The sequence below is a fragment of the Cervus canadensis genome, chromosome 22 (assembly GCF_019320065.1).
Source record: "Cervus canadensis isolate Bull #8, Minnesota chromosome 22, ASM1932006v1, whole genome shotgun sequence".
NCBI classification, from domain to species: Eukaryota; Metazoa; Chordata; class Mammalia; order Artiodactyla; family Cervidae; genus Cervus; species Cervus canadensis.
The window spans coordinates 23,733,436-23,753,513 of record NC_057407.1 but is presented as its reverse complement, the minus strand read 5'-3'; the positions used below and the strand labels follow the sequence as shown (position 1 = coordinate 23,753,513).

Sequence of the window (20,078 nt, the reverse complement as noted above, 5' to 3'; positions counted from 1 at the left end):
TTTTAAAAAATCTATTACATGAACTAGATTTTTGAAATAAGAGATCAAAATCATAGTATTGTTGAGACAACTCTTCTCAGAATATGGGCAATGATATGGGAGATTAGGTGGTTTGGGAAACCACAGGACCCCCACTGGGGTCCCAAGCATAGAGTCCCGCACAACTTGCAGATGCAGAGTGACTTCAGTTTGGGCCATTTTTCAGTTTTATTTAACAAGTTTTTATTGGGTACTTCCTGTTGCTGATACTGCAATATCAGTAAATATAGGATATAAAATATTTAAAAATATATAAAAATAAATAAATAATATATATAATATAATATAAATATATATTACATTTTTATATAAATAAAAGATAAAATATAAAATCATATATAAATATTATGTATTTATATTATATATTTATATGTGTCTATGTAAAATATATGTTAATAACAATTAATATATTTATATATATTTAAAATACAAAATATATAAAATAAATAAATAATACATAAATATAATATAATATATATAAATATATATCTATATATAATATATGTAAACAGGATATAATACTGTTATATTACTCAGAACCTATACTAGCTTATGGCATTGCACTGGACCCCAGAGTTAGAGTTTAACCCATAATTTTCATTTCCAGGCAACTGGAAAGAGTTTACTATGCTCAGTGGAAGACAGAGATTTGGGTGATTCTGGGTACATTTTTTAAAAAATTATTTTCAGTGGAAGAAAGAAAATTATATCTGAGGTAGAAGTCTCTGTTTTCATGTTGAAGAGGTTTTAAAGATATGGACAAATATATTTATTTATGTATTTAATTGAAGTATAATTGCTTCGCAATGTTGTATTAATTTCTACTATACAGCAAAGTGACCCAGTTATACACATATATACATTTTAAAAATATTCTTTCCATTATGGTTTAACCCAGGGTATTGAACATAGGTACCTCTGCTATACAGTAGGACCTTGCTTATATTCTATATGTAATAGTTTACATCTAATAACCCCAAACTACTACACCATCCCTCCTCCATCCCTCTCCACTTAGTTCATAAATCTGTTTTCTATGTCTGTGAGTTGGTTTCTGTTTCATAGTTTCACTTGTAGCATATTTTAGATTCCACCTGTAAGTGATACATGATATTTGTTTTTCTCCTTCTGACTTACTTCACTTAGTATGATAATCTCTAGTTGCATATATGTTGCTGCAAATGGCATTATTTTGTTATTTTTTATGGCTGAGAAGTATTCCATTGTATATGTATATCACATCGTCTTGATCCACTCATCTGTTAGTGGACATTTAGATTGTTTCTAAGTCTTGGCTTTTGTGAATAGTGCTCCAATGAACTAGGAGTGTGCATATCTTTTTGAATTATAGTTTTGTCTGGATGTAGTTCCAGGAGTGGGATTGCTGGATCATATGGCAACTCTGTTTTTAATTTTTAAGGAACCTCTGTACTGTTTTCCATAGTTGCTACACAAACATATATTCCCACCAACAGTGCATGAAGCATTCTCTTTTTAGACAAGTCTAGAGTAGTTAGGTACAAAACAGAGTGATCTTGTCTCATTTGACAGTATTTTCCATATAACACTCTCAGTGAAGTAAACTGGAGTTCTTAAAGAAGTTTCTTAGAGGAAATTGCCTTCTCTCAGTTTAAGTTGCCTGTAGGTTTCCCTGGTGGTTCAGATGGTAAAGAATCTGCCTGCAGTGCAGGAGACCTGGGTTTGATTCCTGAGTTGGGAAGATCCCCTGGAAAGGGGATTGGCAACCCACTCTAGTTTCCTTGCCTGGAGAATTTCATGGACAAAGGAACCTGGTGGGCTACAGTCCTTGGGGTTGCAAAGAGTTGAATACAACTGAGCAACTAATACTTTTATACTTTCAATGAAAAATAAGGAACATCATTACTACTTGGAAAAGCAGAAGACATCAGTAGGGCAAAACAATCGAAAGAAAAGGTACTTTTAAATTTTACCACCATTATCCATAGCATTGCCATTTTAGATGTTTTTCTATGGAACTAATCAGCTTTTCAATTAAACCTGACATCTGCTATTCAAAAAGTGAAAAGAAATTTACTTACATTTATAGGTGACATTTTTTTTTCTCACCAAGAATATATATTCTTGCCTATATGATTTCTTTTTGTAGGTTGGCATTTGTAATTTATTAATATTATATTAAAATATAATAGTCATTCTTTCTTTTACCAATGCTATAATCAGCTTACCACAGTGCATTTCTTTATGGTATAAATTAAAGGAAACAGAGTTGAATTTATTAAAATCAATTTTAAAACTATTTATTTTTATTAGAGCCTAATCTTTCTTTGAGTTTCCTTCTTACATTGTAAGTCCTTTATCCCTCAGATCTCTACTCATTAACACATTAAGCCAAAAATCATTATTAAGAGTCCTACCTCATTAAAAATTGCAAGAACTAGCTTTCCATGCTGGAGTTTTACACTGAAAATAGCTTCTAGAGAAAGATAACATTTTTTTAACTGCTCATATTTCTGGCAAACAGCATCATATCATTATTGACAATTCCCCAAATCAGAGCACCTACTGAACATGTCCATTCAACAAAAATATTATTTCATATTGTTTTTGAACAATAGACTTAAGTGCCAAAGTACATCATCTTCCCAAGTACTTTTCCCCCACCATTAACTAGTTATTCTTTCCAGCAACCTTATGACAGAGGCTGTTATGAAAGGAAGCAGAAATGCAAAAAAATTCTACGAAAAAAGGTATGTCAGAGGTTACACTTTGCCAATGTCACTTTCTGTTGAGGGCAAGTGTCTTTCAATGATTTGTCTCTTTTCGATGGTCAATTATACCCCAGCATGCCTGATAAGATCAATAATACTCCTTAAATTGCTGGGGAATCTGAGGCTGGGTTGACATTTAGAAACAAAATCCTTTCCTCCTCATTTCAGTCAAAACAATCAGTCACAGGCCTCCGAGGTGACAAGATTGGCAGAGCTATGGTTCCAGATGTCCCAGTTGTCCTTCCAGAAACCAAAATCATTCTCGGACTCTCAGAATCACCATCTCTTGTTTTCCAAAGGGAATGTAATTCCTAGGTTCTTAACCTTGAGTTGGGTCACAGAGTCCTCCAAGCATTCAACTCAAGGTACACATGGCTCTCCAAAAATATACACAAAAAGCTTTCTTCTATTAGAGTTCATTCACAAAACTAACCTTTGTCTTCTTAACTGAGATAATACAGACCCATGAAGGTCAATTTAAATTTTCAGGTTCACATAACTCCTAATCTGGTCTTCTTCAAATCATTCATTGCTACCTCTTGAGAGGGCTGAGGCAACCTCAGGTCTTCCTCAGCTATTCTAGGAAATGATAATACTCTGATTCTGAGAAAATTCAGGCTCATTCAGCAGTGTTGGTTGAGCCCCTCTGTGTACCAAGCACTGTTATGCATTCTTCTCTTCCATAGCACAGGTGTCAAAATGGTGGCCTTATCTTTTAATCTGACCTATTAATAAAGCTCCAGAGAACATCCTTTTGCCTTTTCTTTTCACTGACAGGGATAACATACCTCTAAAAACAGTTCTAACACTACTCAGAACCACTCATGTTCCTCCACTGCTCCTAAGATCAAACCCACATGTGCCTGGTGTGGAAGGCCCATGCATACGTGGGAAACCTACATCCCGATTCATCTTTCCAAACCCCTTTACTCAAGACAAACCACTTGCAGTCACTTTTTAACAAATCATTTTTTAAAAAAAGAAAATAGTGCTGTTATCCATTCAAACAGTGCTCACTCAGAAATTTGCTATAGTTCTATTCATCCTCCAAGGCCTGCATCTTATCACCCTTCCTCCCTGAATTGTATTCTGATTACCTAACTCAAAATTCCCAGTTTCTCTTCTTACTTTCTACAACTCTTATGACTGTGCCCAGTTGGAGGCTAATGGTTGATGGTCTGTTTTATCTCTTCATGCACAAATGACTTAATACCACTGATACATTTATGGCTTTTGAGGACAGCTAGCATGTCTATAGTTCATTATATACCCTCTGTCACTTTATGGATTTATTCAAATGAGGACTAGCAAAAATGGCCTCTCTTTAAAGGATTCCCAAATTATTTCTATTTTTAGTAGTTGACTCTTAACAGAGAAAACCCAGTCTATCCACATATTGAAATCCTTGAATCTGCCTTGAATGTGAATTTCCTCGGCCAAGAACACTCTCACTTTTATTTTCTTCCAGAGTCCAGAAAATCTTGGAAGCCTGCCTTATGGGGTGATGGAATAAAAAGCCAGACCAAACCAACCAGACGTGGGTTCCTTCTATAAATGTACATTCCACAGCCCAAGATAGAGCATCTTCCATTTTACTTGCTCAGCCCCTGAATGCTTCCTGGTTATAATGAAATACTTCAAAGTCTTTCAAACACCCATTTGGAAGTGACTGCCCCCAATACAAAGCGAGGTCCCATCGGATGTACATCATCACACAGCAGGGAGAGAGAGGCGTGGAAAGCCCTTGGCCTGATCAGAAAGCCTCATCTCTTGATGAGGATTTTCGTTTTCTCATTTGTCATCTTTCTAGCCACTGAATTCTCAAGTGGCCAATTTGCTTCCTATTGGTAATCAGCTAGTTATTTTTACTCTCATTTCTCTCCCTGGAACTGTCAAACTCTTTGGGACAATTCGTCACCCACAGGGGCCTAACCCTTCTGTGGCGGGAACTGGGAGCGGGGGAGGGAAGCTATTATCCTGGAAAAGATAAGTACAAAACTATTTCACCGTTTATATTCAGTTTTTAAACAGTGATTTCCCCGATGAGGTAAGTCAAATAATGACACCACTGGGTAAGAGTGAAACAATGAAAGCTTCAAGGGAAAGTGCATTAGGCAATGGAAATGCTCCCCAGCTGTGAAGTTTGTGACTCTGAAATCACTTGTTCTTAGATTGTCTTTACAACCCCACAAAGGAGCATCATCTTACATTCATGACTTACGTTGGCAGGAAGCTGTCTCTGCGAAAATTATAAACCCAGAGAGGAGAGTTTTAAATATGTATAATGCATTGGGGGTTATTCCAAAAGCAACTTTACCCCAGCAACGAGAGAAAGAAGGTAGCCTTTGAAGGTTGTTTTGTCTGTGGCAGGAAACTTTTTCTGCTGGTTCCCGCAGGTCTTCTCAATTACAGAGTCTCACTTTAGTTTGTCTCTCATTCCCTCTCCTTCCAGCGTTTGCTGTCTCTGTCTGTCTCCAGTGAAATCATTTCCAAACACTGTTTTCAGGTTGCCATTTTTCTGAGTTCACATCAGGTGCCATGGAAAAGTTGACCCCACCACTCTTGTGAATAAAACTCTGGTGTCAGTACATTTTCTAATTACTGGGTGTCTAATTTGATCTCTTCTCAAATTTCCCTCAGTCCTTCAGAAGAACCTAATATCAATCCCTTAAGGCTGGCTGTGCTCACTGGAGCCAAAAGTTTACATTTCTGAAGTCCACGTTCAGCTTTAAGAAAGATGTTAGTGTGACATAAATTGGCATTTTCTTGGCACTTCCTTGGCTCATAGCAAACTCTTTATTCCTTGGGAGGAAGCTGAGTGTTGAGCAGCCCTTCTGGCTATTTCCTTAGAGACTCTCTGAATCAAGGCAGCAGCAGTGTGATATGAATCTTGAAATGTTTATCTTCCTCCACCGTTTTTCATGTCTCAGACGCTTTCTTGTGTCTTTTCTGTTTCATATAAACATCCACACATGTAACTTCACTTTTAGGTGTGTGCCTCTGTAAGGAGAATCGAAAGAGACTGAGAAAGCACGTTTACACACCCCTTGTCGAATTTGCTGGCTTTTCATCTGCTAATTCCCTCCATGCATGGCTGTTCTCACAATGGGTGATATCACCCAACAGCTGTCCTAGAGGATTGGAAACTGAAATACTTGTAGAATTTCAGCCTTTTGTCTTACCTACTTAAATCTCTCTTTTTTCCAAAATACCAAAACAGTACAAGAATAGTTGGCTGGCTTCAGTGAAACATTATTCCCGTGACTTTATATAAATTGTTTTATAGCCTGTTCTCTTCATGTTTCTTGGTAATTGTCCCTAATTCTAAATTTGCCTTCAAGAATCATGAACAGCGATATTATTGACATGAGTCCTTATATTTGGCATTTGGTGGAACAGCAGTATTGTTTTTGTAAAAATCGGTCTTCCATCTGCCATGTGTGAGTAGGAAATGAGTGGAGAGAAGCGACACTTCCCGCCACATGTCCCCTGGTTGACCTGAATGAGAACTTTAATATCTGACATGATGCATATGTGTTGATTAGCATCTGGATTGGCTGAATACCATAAGTAGAGATCTCTGTGCTTCCTTCTACATAATTACTCTGGTTATTTACTCATGTCACTTGGTCCTACTCCTCTAAAAATAGCAGGTTCCTTTCTTCATCACCAAAACTTACTTCATCCCTACTATCGTGATTTTTTTTAAAAGACAAGTCTAGTTTCCTAGCTGTTCCCCCATTCTCTTGGGTCTCCATCCTTATCACAATATCCTGCTCCCTGGCCCTTTCCTCTATTTTGGGGCATTGTGTTAACTACTTCCTCCCAAAGAAGGGTGAGAAAACCTCCATGGAGCAGCTGTTCTAAAATCCACAGACTACTAGCAGTTCACCGTATTGTACAGACATTGTGTATAGCTCAACGCATTTTTATAAGCTTAAAGCATCTCTTTGACCAGTGCCCAGCTCAGGAAGGAACATTTATGAACTTTGCTAGCCACTTGACAGAATAATGTCTATTGAAAATAATAAGCAAGAATTGGACCTATATTTTGCCTATCTCTTTATGCTACTTTTAATTCTTTTTATTGTTTTTATAAATGTATTGACCAGTGAGTGATTAGAAATAAATAACCAAACAAAATCAAATCAAACAACAGAATGGGCCCTTTACATCTGCCTATCTGAGAAAAACCAAGCTAGAGGATGTAAGATGCCTATCAGATTTTGTGAGTGGTTAATTTCAGTTGCTAACTTCAGCTTGCCTGTGAGGACCCATAGTTCACACGGGGCCTAGCTGTCCTGAACACGTAGGATAATACCGTACAAGGAACTCATGCACCAGAAACTGTCTCCCACTATCAAAGCACCTTTCCTTGGGTTTAGAGTCACCACAGAGTGTATGTTCAGGGTCCTCAACGTGTTGCCTTCTCTGGGGTCCCTGCTTGTAGACATCACACTTGAATTTCACTAGAGTACCTTTTCCTTTTTGGAGCCCAACATCTCTTGTGTAGGCGACAGCATGGTCTATACCATAAAAATGATTGTTCTGGTTCTAATATAGAAGCTGACACACAAGACTGGACTTTTCCTCCTCTCGTGCCAAGATTGTCTGCGGATGTCGAACTTTCCTGTTGTGAATGGGTACAGGCTGTGATGTGGCCATTCTAGGACTTCCAGTAGCAGTAAGAGGAAAATTGTAAACCAACTCCCCTGGAGAGGAAGTTCCTATTGAAACAGCAGTCCGGTCAGCAGGCGCAAGCGTGGCAGCTGCCTCCTTCCTACCAGGAATAGCCCCACCTCTACAGCTGCTGACTCTCCCATTGTAGGTCTGTGAATTGACATCACACCAACAGGCTTGGCAGAAGCAGCATTTGGCATATTCACACTTATCCCACGAGCAAATTGGGAGGGAATCAGCTATGTGCATTTTCCTGGAAGGCAGGATTTCCCTTGCTCATTGATTGTGTCTTCAGTTTACAACAAATGTCCTGAAAATGGGACACATATGATATTGTAAGCCTTCTATGATTTCAAAGAGCAAATGACCCAAGCCTCATTCTCATTTCCCCTTGTTCCAGAAATTGATTGTTGGATATACAGGTGATACAGCTGGAAGGCCCCATACATATCCGCTAACAAATCCCCCTCCCATCTTACAGGCTGAGACTGAAGCCTGGAAAATGTGTATGACTTGCCAAATACGAGATTCAAACAACACAGATTGGATTTTAGGGTTTTATGTTTTAATTTTGTTTTGTATTTTTTTGAGGGGGGGTAAACTATTGGTAGAAATACAATATACTTGCAGAAAAGGCAAATCATAACTGTGAAACTCAACAGATTTTCTTAAACTGAGATACCCATATAACCACATAACCAGCACCCCGAGCAAGAAGTTAAGCATTCTTAGTACTTCTCAAAGCCTCCACAATGTACTGTAGCCTCTGCTCCCTCCCAAGGGTAACCACTATCCTGCCTTCTAATATCATGTCTTGTTTTTGCCTATTATTAAAGGTCACGTAAATGGAATTACGTAGTGTGTTATTCTTGCACCTGGCTTCCTTCAGCTCTATATTGGTGAGATTCATTCACATACTTGTATATAGTTTTATTTATTTATTTATTTGACTGTGCCAGGTCATAGCTGTGGTATGTGGGGTCTAGTTCCCTGACCAGGGATTGAACCCGGGCCCCCTGCATTGGGAGTGTGGAGTCTTAGCTACTGGAGCACTAAGGAAGTCTCTGTGTGGATTTTTAATGCATTGATTTTAATTTATGTGTAACATTCTTTCCCGTGAGTATAGTACATTGCATATGTTTTCAACTGCTGGTAGACATTTAGGTCATTTCCAGTTTGGGGCTCTTATGACTAGTAGTGCTAAGACCATTTCCGTACATGTCTTTTGGTGAATGTATATAACCGAATTGGAGTTGACTCATGCGCCCTGATGGTCTAGTGGTTAGGATTTTGTGCTCTCAGCGCCATGGCCCGGTCCAATTCCCGATCAGGGAAGCCTTTCTTCTTGGGCTTCCCGGGTGGCTCAAACTGTAAAGAATCTGCCTGCAATGTGGAGACCTGGGTTCCAACCCTGGGTCAAGAAGATCCCCTGGAGAATGAAATGGCAGCCCACTCCAGTATTCTTGCCTGGAGAATTCCACAGACAGAGAAGCCTGGCAGGGTACGGTTATGGGGTCACAAAGAGTCAGACATGACTGAGCAACTAGCATTAATGCCTAATGATACTCTCAAAAGATGATGAGAGGGGAAATGAACCAACTTTATGCAAGTCCTTGTGCTGGAGAGACTGTCCCTGCACCACTCTATGCCAGCCGTCGAAAGAGGACTGTTTGAGGAATATGGTAGCCACATGACAGTTACCAGTACAGCATTTAGGGTTGAGACAGTTTGCAAGGACTCTCAAAAGCCAAAATAGTCACTTGACATTTCATTAATATTAAAATCTGTTCTTTAATTTGCTTTTATTTTTACTTATTTTTATTTACAGAAAGTGAAAGTGTAAAAGTGTTAGTTACTCAGTCGTGTCTGACTCTTTGCAACCCCTCCCTGTAGCCTACCAGGCTCCTCTGTCCATGGACTCCTCCACCCAAGAATGTTGAAGTGGGTCGCCATTCCCTTCTCCAGGGGATCTTCCCAACCCGGGGATTGAACCTGGGTCTCTTGAATTGCAGGCAGATTCTTTACCGTCTGAACCACCAGGGAAGCCATACATTCTCATCCTATAAACATACCTCACAAAACAATACTGCTAGGATGTAGATGTCGTGGTTGTAAGGATTCTTGTCTATTCTGTTGATCACAAAGCAGCACCAATGCCTGGCCTAGAAGGTGCTAGACATTATCTGTAGAATGTATGAATGATGGATGGTCCTCATGGCCATTGCTCTCCAACCTTGGAGCTTCCCCAGAAGTAATCTAATCTCTGGTTCTGATGTGTGCCTTTCCCTTCCTTTTTTAAAAATACATCGGTTTTGTGTGTCTATGTGTGATAATATCATTGGATTATACCATGCTTTATTAATTCTTTAAGTTAAGGGTATGTCAAGCATTTTTGTTGGTCAGTATATAGAGAAGGTCTATCTTTTTTGTGCTGTGTGACATTCCATGATATGGATTGTTACATTTCAGCCATCTCTAAATTTTTGATACCACAAATGATGGTGCAGTGAGCATTCTTTTTTTTTTTTTTTTTAATTTTTTTATTAGTTGGAGGCTAATTACTTCACAACATTTCAGTGGGTTTTGTCATACATTGACATGAATCAGCCATAGATTTACACTTATTCCCCATCCCGATCCCCCCTCCCACCTCCCTCTCCACTCGATTCCTCTGGGTCTTCCCAGTGTACCAGGCCCGAGCACTTGTCTCATGCATCCCACCTGGGCTGGTGATCTGTTTCACCATAGATAGTATACATGCTGTTCTTTTGAAACATCCCACCCTCACCTTCTCCCACAGAGTTCAAAAGTCTGTTCTGTATTTCTGTGTCTCTTTTTCTATTTTGCATATAGGGTTATCGTTACCATCTTTCTAAATTCCATATATATGTGTTAGTATGCTGTAATGTTCTTTATCTTTCTGGCTTACTTCACTCTGCATAAGGGGCTCCAGTTTCATCCATCTCATTAGGACTGGTTCAAATGAATTCTTTTTAACGGCTGAGTAATATTCCATGGTGTATATGTACCACAGCTTCCTTATCCATTCATCTGCTGATGGGCATCTAGGTTGCTTCCATGTCCTGGCTATTATAAACAGTGCTGCGATGAACATTGGGGTGCACGTGTCTCTTTCAGATCTGGTTTCCTCAGTGTGTATGCCCAGAAGTGGGATTGCTGGGTCATATGGCAGTTCTATTTCCAGTTTTTTAAGGAATCTCCACACTGTTTCCATAGCGGCTGTACTAGTTTGCATTCCCACCAACAGTGTAAGAGGGTTCCCTTTTCTCCACACCCTCTCCAGCATTTATTGCTTGTAGACTTTTGGATAGCAGCCATCCTGACTGGCGTGTAATGGTACCTCATTGTGGTTTTGATTTGCATTTCTCTAATAATGAGTGATGTTGAGCATCTTTTCATGTGTTTGTTAGCCATCTGTATGTCTTCTTTGGAGAAATGTCTGTTTAGTTCTTGGCCCATTTTTTGATTGGGTCATTTATTTTTCTGGAATTGAGCTGCAGGAGTTGCTTGTATATTTTTGAGATTAATCCTTTGTCTGTTTCTTCATTTGCTATTATTTTCTCCCAATCTGAGGGCTGTCTTTTCACCTTACTTATAGATTCCTTTGTAGTGCAAAAGCTTTTAAGTTTCATTAGGTCCCATTTGTTTAGTTTTGCTTTTATTTCCAATATTCTGGGAGGTGGGTCATAGAGGATCTTGCTGTGATTTATGTCGGAGAGTGTTTTGCCTATGTTCTCCTCTAGGAGTTTTATAGTTTCTGGTCTTACATTTAGATCTTTAATCCATTTTGAGTTTATTTTTGTGTATGGTGTTAGAAAGTGTTCTAGTTTCATTCTTTTACAAGTGGTTGACCAGTTTTCCCAGCACCACTTGTTAAAGAGGTGTCTTTTTTCCATTGTATATCCTTGCCTCCCTTTTCAAAGATAACGTGTTCCATAGGTTTCGTGGATTTATCTCGGCTTTCTATCTGTTCCATTGGTTATATTTCTGTCTTTGTGTCCAGTACCACAACTGTCCTTGATGACTGGGCTTTGTAGTAGAGTCTGAAGTAGGCAGGTGATTTCCTCAGTTCCATTCTCTTATCTCAAGGATTACTTTGGCCTATTCGAGGTTTTTGTAAATTTTCCATACAAATTGTGAAATTTTTGGTCCTAGTTCCTGTGAAAAATACCGTTGGTAGCTTTTGAATAGGTATTGCATTGAATCTATAGATTGCTTTGGGTTGAATAGCCATTTTGACAATATTGATCTTCCAATCCATGAACATGGTATGTTTCTCCATCTGTTTGTGTCCTCTTTGATTTCTTTCATCAGTGTTTTATAGTTTTCTATGTATAGGTCTTTTGTTTCTTTAGATAGATATACTCCTAAGTATTTTATTCTTTTTGTTGCAATGGTGAATGGTATTGTTTCCTTAAGTTCTCTTTCTGTTTTTTTTCATTGTTAGTATATAGGAATGCAAGGGATTTCTGTGTGTTAATTTTATATCCTGCAACTTTACTATATTCATTGATTAGCTCTAGTAATTTTCTGGTAGAGTCCTTAGGGTTTTCTATATAGAGGATCATGTCATCTGCAAACAGTGAGAGTTTTACTTCTTCTTTTCCTATCTGGATTCCTTTTACTTCTTTTTCTGCTCTGATTGCTGTGGCCAAAACTTCCAACACTATGTTGAATAGTAGTGGTGAGAGTGGGCACCCTTGTCTTGTTCCTGATTTCAGGGGAAATGCTTTCAATTTTTCACCATTGAGGGTGATGCTTGCTGTGGGTTTGGCATATATAGCTTTTATTATGTTGAGGTATGTTCCTTCCATTCCTGCTTTCTGGAGAGTTTTAATCATAAATGGGTGTTGAATTTTGTCAAAGGCTTTCTCTGCATCTATTGAGACAATCATATGGTTTTTATCTTTCAATTTGTTAATGTGGTGTATTACATTGATTGATTTGCGGATATTAAAGAATCCTTGCATTCCTGGGATAAAGCCCACTTGGTCGTGGTGTATGATTTTTTTAATATGTTCTGGATTCTGTTTGCTAGAATTTTGTGAAGGAGTTTTGCATCTATGTTCATCAGTGATATTGGCCTGTAGTTTTCTTTTTTTGTGACATCTTTGTCTGGTTTTGGAATTAGGGTGATGGTGGCCTCATAGAATGAGTTTGGAAGTTTACCTTCTTCTGCAATTTTCTGGAAGAGTTTGAGTAAGATAGGTGTTTACTTCTTCTCTAAATTTTGGTGAAATCGCTGTTGGAAGCCATCTGGTCCTGGGCTTTTGGTGTTGCTGGAGATTTCTGATTACAGTTTCGATTTCCTTGGCTTGTATGGGTCTGTTAAGATCTTCTCTTCTTCCTGTTCAGTTTTTGGAAAGTTATACTTTCTAAGAATTTGTCCATTTCATCCAAGTTGTCCATTTTATTGGCAAAGAGCTGCTGGTAGTAGTCTCTTATGATCCTTTGTATTTCAGTGTTGTCTGTTGTGATCTCTCCATTTTCATTTCTAATTTTGTTAATTTGGTTCTTCTCCCTTTGTTTCTTAATGAATCTTGCTAATGGTTTGTCAATTTTGTTTATTTTTTCAAAAAACCAGCTTTGAGCTTGGTTGATTTTTGCTATGGTCTCTTTAGTTTCTTTTGCATATATTTCTGCCCTAATTTTTAAGATTTCCTTTCTTCTACTAACCCTGGGGTTCTTCATTTCTTCCTTCTCCAGTTGCTTTAGGTGTAGAGTTAGGTTATTTGTTTGACTTTTTTCTTGTTTCTTGAGGTAAGCCTGTAATGCTATTAACCTTCCCCTTAGCACTGCTTTTACAGTGTCCCGTAGGTTTTGGATTGTTGTGTTTTCATTTTCATTCATTTCTATACATATTGTGATTTCTTTCTTGATTTCTTCTATGATTTGTTGGTTATTCAGAAGCATGTTATTTAGCCTCCATATGTTTGAATTTTTAATAATATTTTTCCTGTAATTGAGATCTAATCTTACTGCACTGTGGTCAGAAAAGGTGACTGGAATGATTTCAATTTTTGTGAATTTTCCAAGACTAGATTTATAGCCCAGGATGTGATCTATTCTGGAGAAGGTTCCATGTGCACTTGAGAAAAAGGTGAAGTTGATTGTTTTGGGGTGAAAGTCCTATAGGTAGCAGTTAGGTCTAGCTGGTCCATTGTGTCATTTAAAGTTTGTGTTTCCTTGTTAATTTTCTGTTTAGTTGATCTATCCATAGTTGTGAGTGGGGTATTAAAGTCTCCCACTATTATTGTGTTACTATTAATTTCCTCTTTCATACTCATTAGCATTTGCCTTACATGTTGTGGTGCTCCTATGTTGGGTGCATATTTATTTATAACTGTTATATCTTTTTCTTGGATTGATCCTTTGATCATTATGTAGTGTCCTTCTTTGTCTCTTTTCACAGCCTTTATCTGAAAGTCTATTTTATCTGATATGAGTATTGCGACTCCTGCTTTCTTTTGGTCTCCATTTGCGTGAAATATTTTTTTCCAGCCCTTCACTTTTAGTCTGTATGTGTCCCTTGTTTTGAGGTGGGTCTCTTGTAGACAGCATATATAGGGGTCTTGTTTTTGTATCCATTCAGCCAGTCTTTGTCTTTTGGTTGGGGCATTCAACCCATTTACATTTAAGGTAATTATTGATAGGTATGGTCCCGTTGCCATTTACTTTGTTGTTTTGGGTTCACGTTTACACAACCTTTCTGTGTTTCCTGTCTAGAGAAGATCCTTTAGCATTTGTTGAAGAGCTGGTTTGGTGGTGCTGAATTCTCTCCGCTTTTGCTTGTCTGTAAAGCTTTTGAATTCTCCTTCATATCTGAATGACATCCTTGCTGGGTACAGTAATCTAGGTTGTAGGTTATTCTCTTTCATTACTTTCAGTATGTCCTGCCATTCCCTTCTGGCCTGAAGGGTTTCTATTGATAGATCAGCTGTTATCCTTATGGGAATCCCTTTGTGTGTTATTTGTTGTTTCTCCCTTGCTGCTTTTAATATTTGTTCTTTGTGTTTGACCTTTGTTAATTTGATTAATATGTGTCTTGGGGTGTTTCGCCTTGAGTTTATCCTGTTTGGGATTCTCTGGGTTTCTTGGACATGTGTAACTATTTCCTTCCCCATTTTAGGGAAGTTTTCAGAATATTATCTCCCGAGTATTTTCTCATGCCTTTTCTTTTTGTCTTCTTCATTCTGCGTGGACGTCCTATGATTTCGAATGTTGGGCATTACATTGTTTCCAGAGGTCCCTGAGGTTGTCCTCATTTTCTTTTGAATTCTTTTTTCTTTTTTTCAGCTCTCTGCCTTCAATTTTATTTCCACCATCTTATGCTTCTACCTCACTTATCCTATCTTCTGTCTGGGCTTCTGTGGGGGTCCCGCATTATTTCACTCTTGGTTCCCTCCAGAGTGTTTTTGATCTCATTATTGCATTTCATCTTTTAAATGACTCTTTTTTATTCTCTACGGTCTTTATTAAACATTTTTTCGCATCTTATGCTATCTTTGTCTCAGGTATTTATCTTATACTCCAGTTTGTTTTCAAGATTTTGGATCAATTTTTATTATACATGTATTCCTAAATTCTTTTTCAGGTAGAATCCCTACTCCTCCTCTTTTGTTTGAAGATGGTGGGCCATTTTCATGTCCTTTACCTGTGGGTATTTATCTGCCTTCATCTTGTTTAGATTGCTGTGTCTGCAGTGGCTTTCTGTATTCTGGAGGTCTGTGGTTCCTTTTATTGTGGAGGTTTCCCAGTGGGTGGGGTTGACGATTGGCTTTCAAGGTTTATCCTGTTAGGGAAGCCTTGCGTCGGAATTCTCAGGCCATGGAACTAGATTCTTCTCTCCTGGAGTGCAATGGAGTGTCCATGTATGAGTTCTTGAGATGTGTCCTATTGTAGGTGTGACTTTGCGCAGCCTGTATGTTGACACTCAGGGCTATGTTCCTGCTTTGCTGGAGAATTTGTGTGGTATGTCTTGCTCTGGAACTTATTGGCTCTTGGGTGGTGGTTGGTTTCAGTGTAGGTATGGAGGCTTTTGGATGGTCTCTTATTACTTAATGTTCCATGTAGTCAGGAGTTTTCTGGTGTTCTCAGGTTTTGGGCTTAAGTCTGCTGCCTCTGGATTTCAGTTTTATTCTTCCAGTAGTCTAAAGACTTCTCCAACTATTTAGCACTGATAATAAAATTTCTAGGTTAATGGTGAAAAGATTCTCCACCGTGAGGGACACCCAGAGAGGTTCACAGAGTTACATGAAAAAGAGGAGAGGGAGGAGGGAGATAGAGATGAGCAGGAGAAGAAAAAGGGGGATTGAAGAGGAGAGAGACAGATCTATGTAGTTGTCTGTTCACAAAGTGTTCTCCATAGCCCCGAAACCCACAAAGATACACAGAATTGGATTGGGAAGAGAAGGGGAAGTAGAGGTGTTCTGAGGTAGAAAATGGAGAGTCAAAAGTGGGAGAGAGTAATCAACACACTCCTGAGTAAAAATGGGAACTGAATATTGGATTCTCAAATGTCCAAAGTTTATATCATATACTGAAAAACAAAGATTAAAAATCTAGAGTAGAGGTTAGACTCTTAAAAATACAATATTAAAAACAAAAACACAAAAAATTTTAGAAATATATACGAAGTTCGGTTTAAAAATAGGGCTTCTCTTTTTTTTTTTTGCAAGGTTATAGTGAATGAAAATGAAAATTAAGGCGTAGTAGAGGACTTTAAAAGAAAATAAGAGAAAAAGAAAAAAAAAACAAGAAAAAAAATTTTTTTCCTAATTAAGAAAATTGTAAAAATATATGAAAATGAAAGTTAAGGAGTAATGGGGGAGTAGTAGGGAATTTTAAAAGAAAATAAAAGAGAAAAAAGAAAAAAGAAAACAACTTTAAAAAAAAGGTAAAAATATATCTAGGAATTTCTCTGGAGCTGTTGCAATCGGTGTGGGTTCGGTTCAGTTTCAGATAGCGCCTGGTTCCAGCTTACACTTCTCGATATCTACAGGCCCCTTCCCGTGTAGTCGGTGTTACCTACAGGGATTTTAATCTGTTGCACCAGTCCCTTCTGAAGTGGTTCCCTTTGTTTATTTGCCTTCTGATTGCCCTCTCTTCAGAGCCTAATTTCTGCCCTGACACAGGCGGGCAGAGGTGGTCTCTTGTTCAGGTTCGCTAGTTCCGTCGCGCTGCGGCGGGGGCGGGGCGCGGCGGCGGCGCTGTTTTCCCCGTCTATGCTGCTCAAGCTCCCGGCTGTTCTATATGGAGCGTGCCCTGCGCTGCGCACAGTTCCAGCCCTCCGGTGTTCCACAAAAGCACGGAACAAAAAGCTGCGCCTGCGTTTTGTGCCTTCCCCGGCGAGCAGCTCAGGCAGCCAGGAGCTTGTCGGGGCGCACTCTCCCCAGTGCGGCACGCCTTCTCCCCTCCGCGGTCCCAGCCTCAGTTTCAGCTCACGCCGGTCGGGTGCGTGCGCCCTGTGTTAAGCCTCGACCCTCCCTGCGGATGTCGACCATCCAGAATCTCAGGAGGTCTTTGATTAGAAACTGGAGGCCTGTTTGCAGTGTGGTAGGGGTGCCGTCTTTGGGGCCGAGTTTGCCCCTTTCCCCTCCCCCCTGCCTCCTGCCTCCGTCGGGGCTGGGCCGGTCTGCAGCCGGCTAGCTCCTCTGGACTTGTTCAGACCCTTTGTTCTCCGAATGGCCGGCTGCGTGTTCGGGCCGGTTAATTTTCTCTCTCTTTTGCTGTCCCACAGTTTAAGTTGGTTTCTCACAAAAGCTCCCTCCGATTGCCCTCAGGGCACTCAGGCCCGGTCCTTACCCTAAGCAATGCCGGCCGCTCCTCTCCGTTCCGCCCCCACTTGCTGGTGGCGGATGCGGGTGTCTGGGATACTTTTCTGCTGGGAGTTGCTTTTAGGCATGTAATCTGTGGGTTTTATTTCTTTTCCTCCCAGTTAGGTTGTCCTCCGAGACTTGAAAACTTCCCCCAGACCCGCCAGTGTGAGGGTTTCCTGGTGTTTGGAAACTTCCTCTATTAAGACTCCCTTCCTGGGACAGGTCTCCGTCCCTAGCTCTTTTGCCTCTCTTTTTATCTTTTATATTTTGTCCTACCTCCTTTCGAAGACAATGAGCTGCTTTTTAGGCGCCTGATGTCCTCAGCTAGTGATCAGAAGTTGTTCTGCGAAGTTTGCTCTGAGTTCAATTGTTCTTTCAATAAATTTGTAGGGGAGAAAGTGGTCTCCCTGCCCTATGCCTCAGCCATCTTGGCTCCTCCCACTCAGCTTTCTTTTTTTTTTCTTTTTTTATTAGTTGGAGGCTAATTATTTCACAACATTTCAGTGGGTTTTGTCATACATTGATATGAATCAGCCATAGATTTACACGTATTCCCCATCCCGATCCCCCCTCCCACCTCCCTCTCCACCCGATTCCTCTGGGTCTTCCCAGCGCACCAGGCCCGAGCACTTGTCTCATGCATCCCACCTGGGCTGGTGATCTGTTTCACCATAGACAGTATACATGCTGTTCTTTTGAAATATCCCACCCTCACATTCTCCCACAGAGTTCAAAAGTCTGTTCTGTACTTCTGTGTCTCTTTTTCTATTTTGCATATAGGATTATCGTTACCATCTTCTAAATTCCATATATATGTGTTAGTATGCTGTAATGTTCTTTATCTTTCTGGCTTACTTCACTCTGTATAATGGGCTCCAGTTTCATCGATCCTCATTATGACTGATTCAAATGAAATCTTTTTAATGGCTGAGTAATTCCCATGGTGTTATATGTACCACAGCTTTCCTTATCCATTTCATCTGCTGATGGGCATCTAGGTTGCTTCCATGTCCTGGCTATTATAAACAGTGCTGCCGATGACATTTGGGGTGCACGTGTCTCTTTCAAACCACTTCTCCAACATAAACCACAGCAAGATCCTCTATGACCCACCTCCCAGAATATTGGAAATAAAAGCAAAAACTAAACAAATGGTACCTAATGAAACTTAAAAGCTTTTGCACTACAAAGGAAACTATAAGTAAGGTGAAAAGACAGCCCTCAGATTGGGAGAAAATAATAGCAAATGAAGAAACAGACAAAGGATTAATCTCAAAAATATACAAGCAACTCCTGCAGCTCAATTCCAGAAAATAAATGACCCAATCAAAAAATGGGCCAAAGAACTAAACAGACATTTCTCCAAAGAAGACATACAGATGGCTAACAAACACATGAAAAGATGCTCAACATCACTCATTATCAGAGAAATGCAAATCAAAACCACAATGAGGTACCATTACACGCCAGTCAGGATGCTGCTATCCAAAAGTCTACAAGCAATAAATGCTGGAGAGGGTGTGGAGAAAAGGGAACCCTCTTACACTGTTGGTGGGAATGCAAACTAGTACAGCCCCTATGGAGAACATGTGGAGATTTCTTAAAAAACTGGAAATAGAACTGCCATATGACCCAGCGGTCCCACTTCTGGGTATTCACACTGAGGAAACCAGATCTGAAAGACACGTGCACCCCAATGTTCATCGCAGCACTGTTTATAATAGCCAGGACATGGAAGCAATCTAGATGCCCATCAACAGACGAATGGATAAGGAAGCTGTGGTACATATACACCATGGAATATTACTCAGCCATTAAAAAGAATTCATTTGAACCAGTCCTAATGAGATGGATGAAGCTGGAGCCCATTATACAGAGTGAAGTAAGCCAGAAAGATAAAGAACATTACAGCACACTAACACATATATATGGAATTTAGAAAGATGGTAACGATAACCCTATATGCAAAACAGAAAAAGAGACACAGAAATACAGAACAGACTTTTGAACTCTGTGGGAGAAGGTGAGGGTGGGATGTTTCAAAAGAACAGCATGTATACTATCTATGGTGAAACAGATCACCAGCCCAGGTGGGATGCATGAGACAAGTGCTCGGGCCTGGTACACTGGGAAGACCCAGAGGAATCGGGTGGAGAGGGAGGTGGGAGGGGGGATCGGGATTGGGAATACATGTAAATCCATGGCTGATTCATATCAATGTATGACAAAACCCACTGGAAAAAAAAAAAATAAATAAATTAATTAATTAAAATATATATATATATAAAATTAAACTTAAAATGATATTCATGAAATAGCCATAGCCACAAGTTTTTCAAAGATGTGTAAATTATCTGTGTTCTTTTCTGGTTAGCAACTCATGAATTTGCAACTGTGTAGACACTATATCTCATGGTGTTAGGCTGCTTTGGCTGGCACTGGGAGTAGCTTGTCTCTAAATGGGTGTATATGGTGAGAGGGAGTGTCTTTCCAAACAAAAGGTGAAACTTTTGATGTAAATTCCAATGTAATTACAAAAGAGATAGCATAACCTGTAGAGGCATCTTGGGAAGTCAGTTTCTAGCATTAGAACTTCACATGTATTTGATTGCCTGGCTGACCCATTAGATAATATGTAAACTCTGACAGATTTCCATCATAAATTGATTGCAGCATGGTTTTCAGAAGTACTCCTTTTCTCTTTTTGACAAATTATTAGCAATATTAAACTTGTGTGGCTTTCAGGTATAGATTTCAGTTCAATTTAAAG

The 20,078-nt window shown here is 39.4% G+C and overlaps 1 long non-coding RNA gene across 2 annotated transcripts in view; it reads right to left on the bottom strand.

Annotated features, from left to right (window-relative positions):
• Window positions 1-1,957: 1,957 nt before the first annotated feature.
• Window positions 1,958-20,078, bottom strand: part of LOC122424520 — a 193,775-nt gene continuing 175,654 nt past the window's right edge. For both annotated transcript variants that reach the window (XR_006264457.1, XR_006264456.1), the window contains exon 5: window positions 1,958-5,789. This is a non-coding gene — a long non-coding RNA (uncharacterized LOC122424520). The remainder of the gene's footprint in view (window positions 5,790-20,078) is intronic.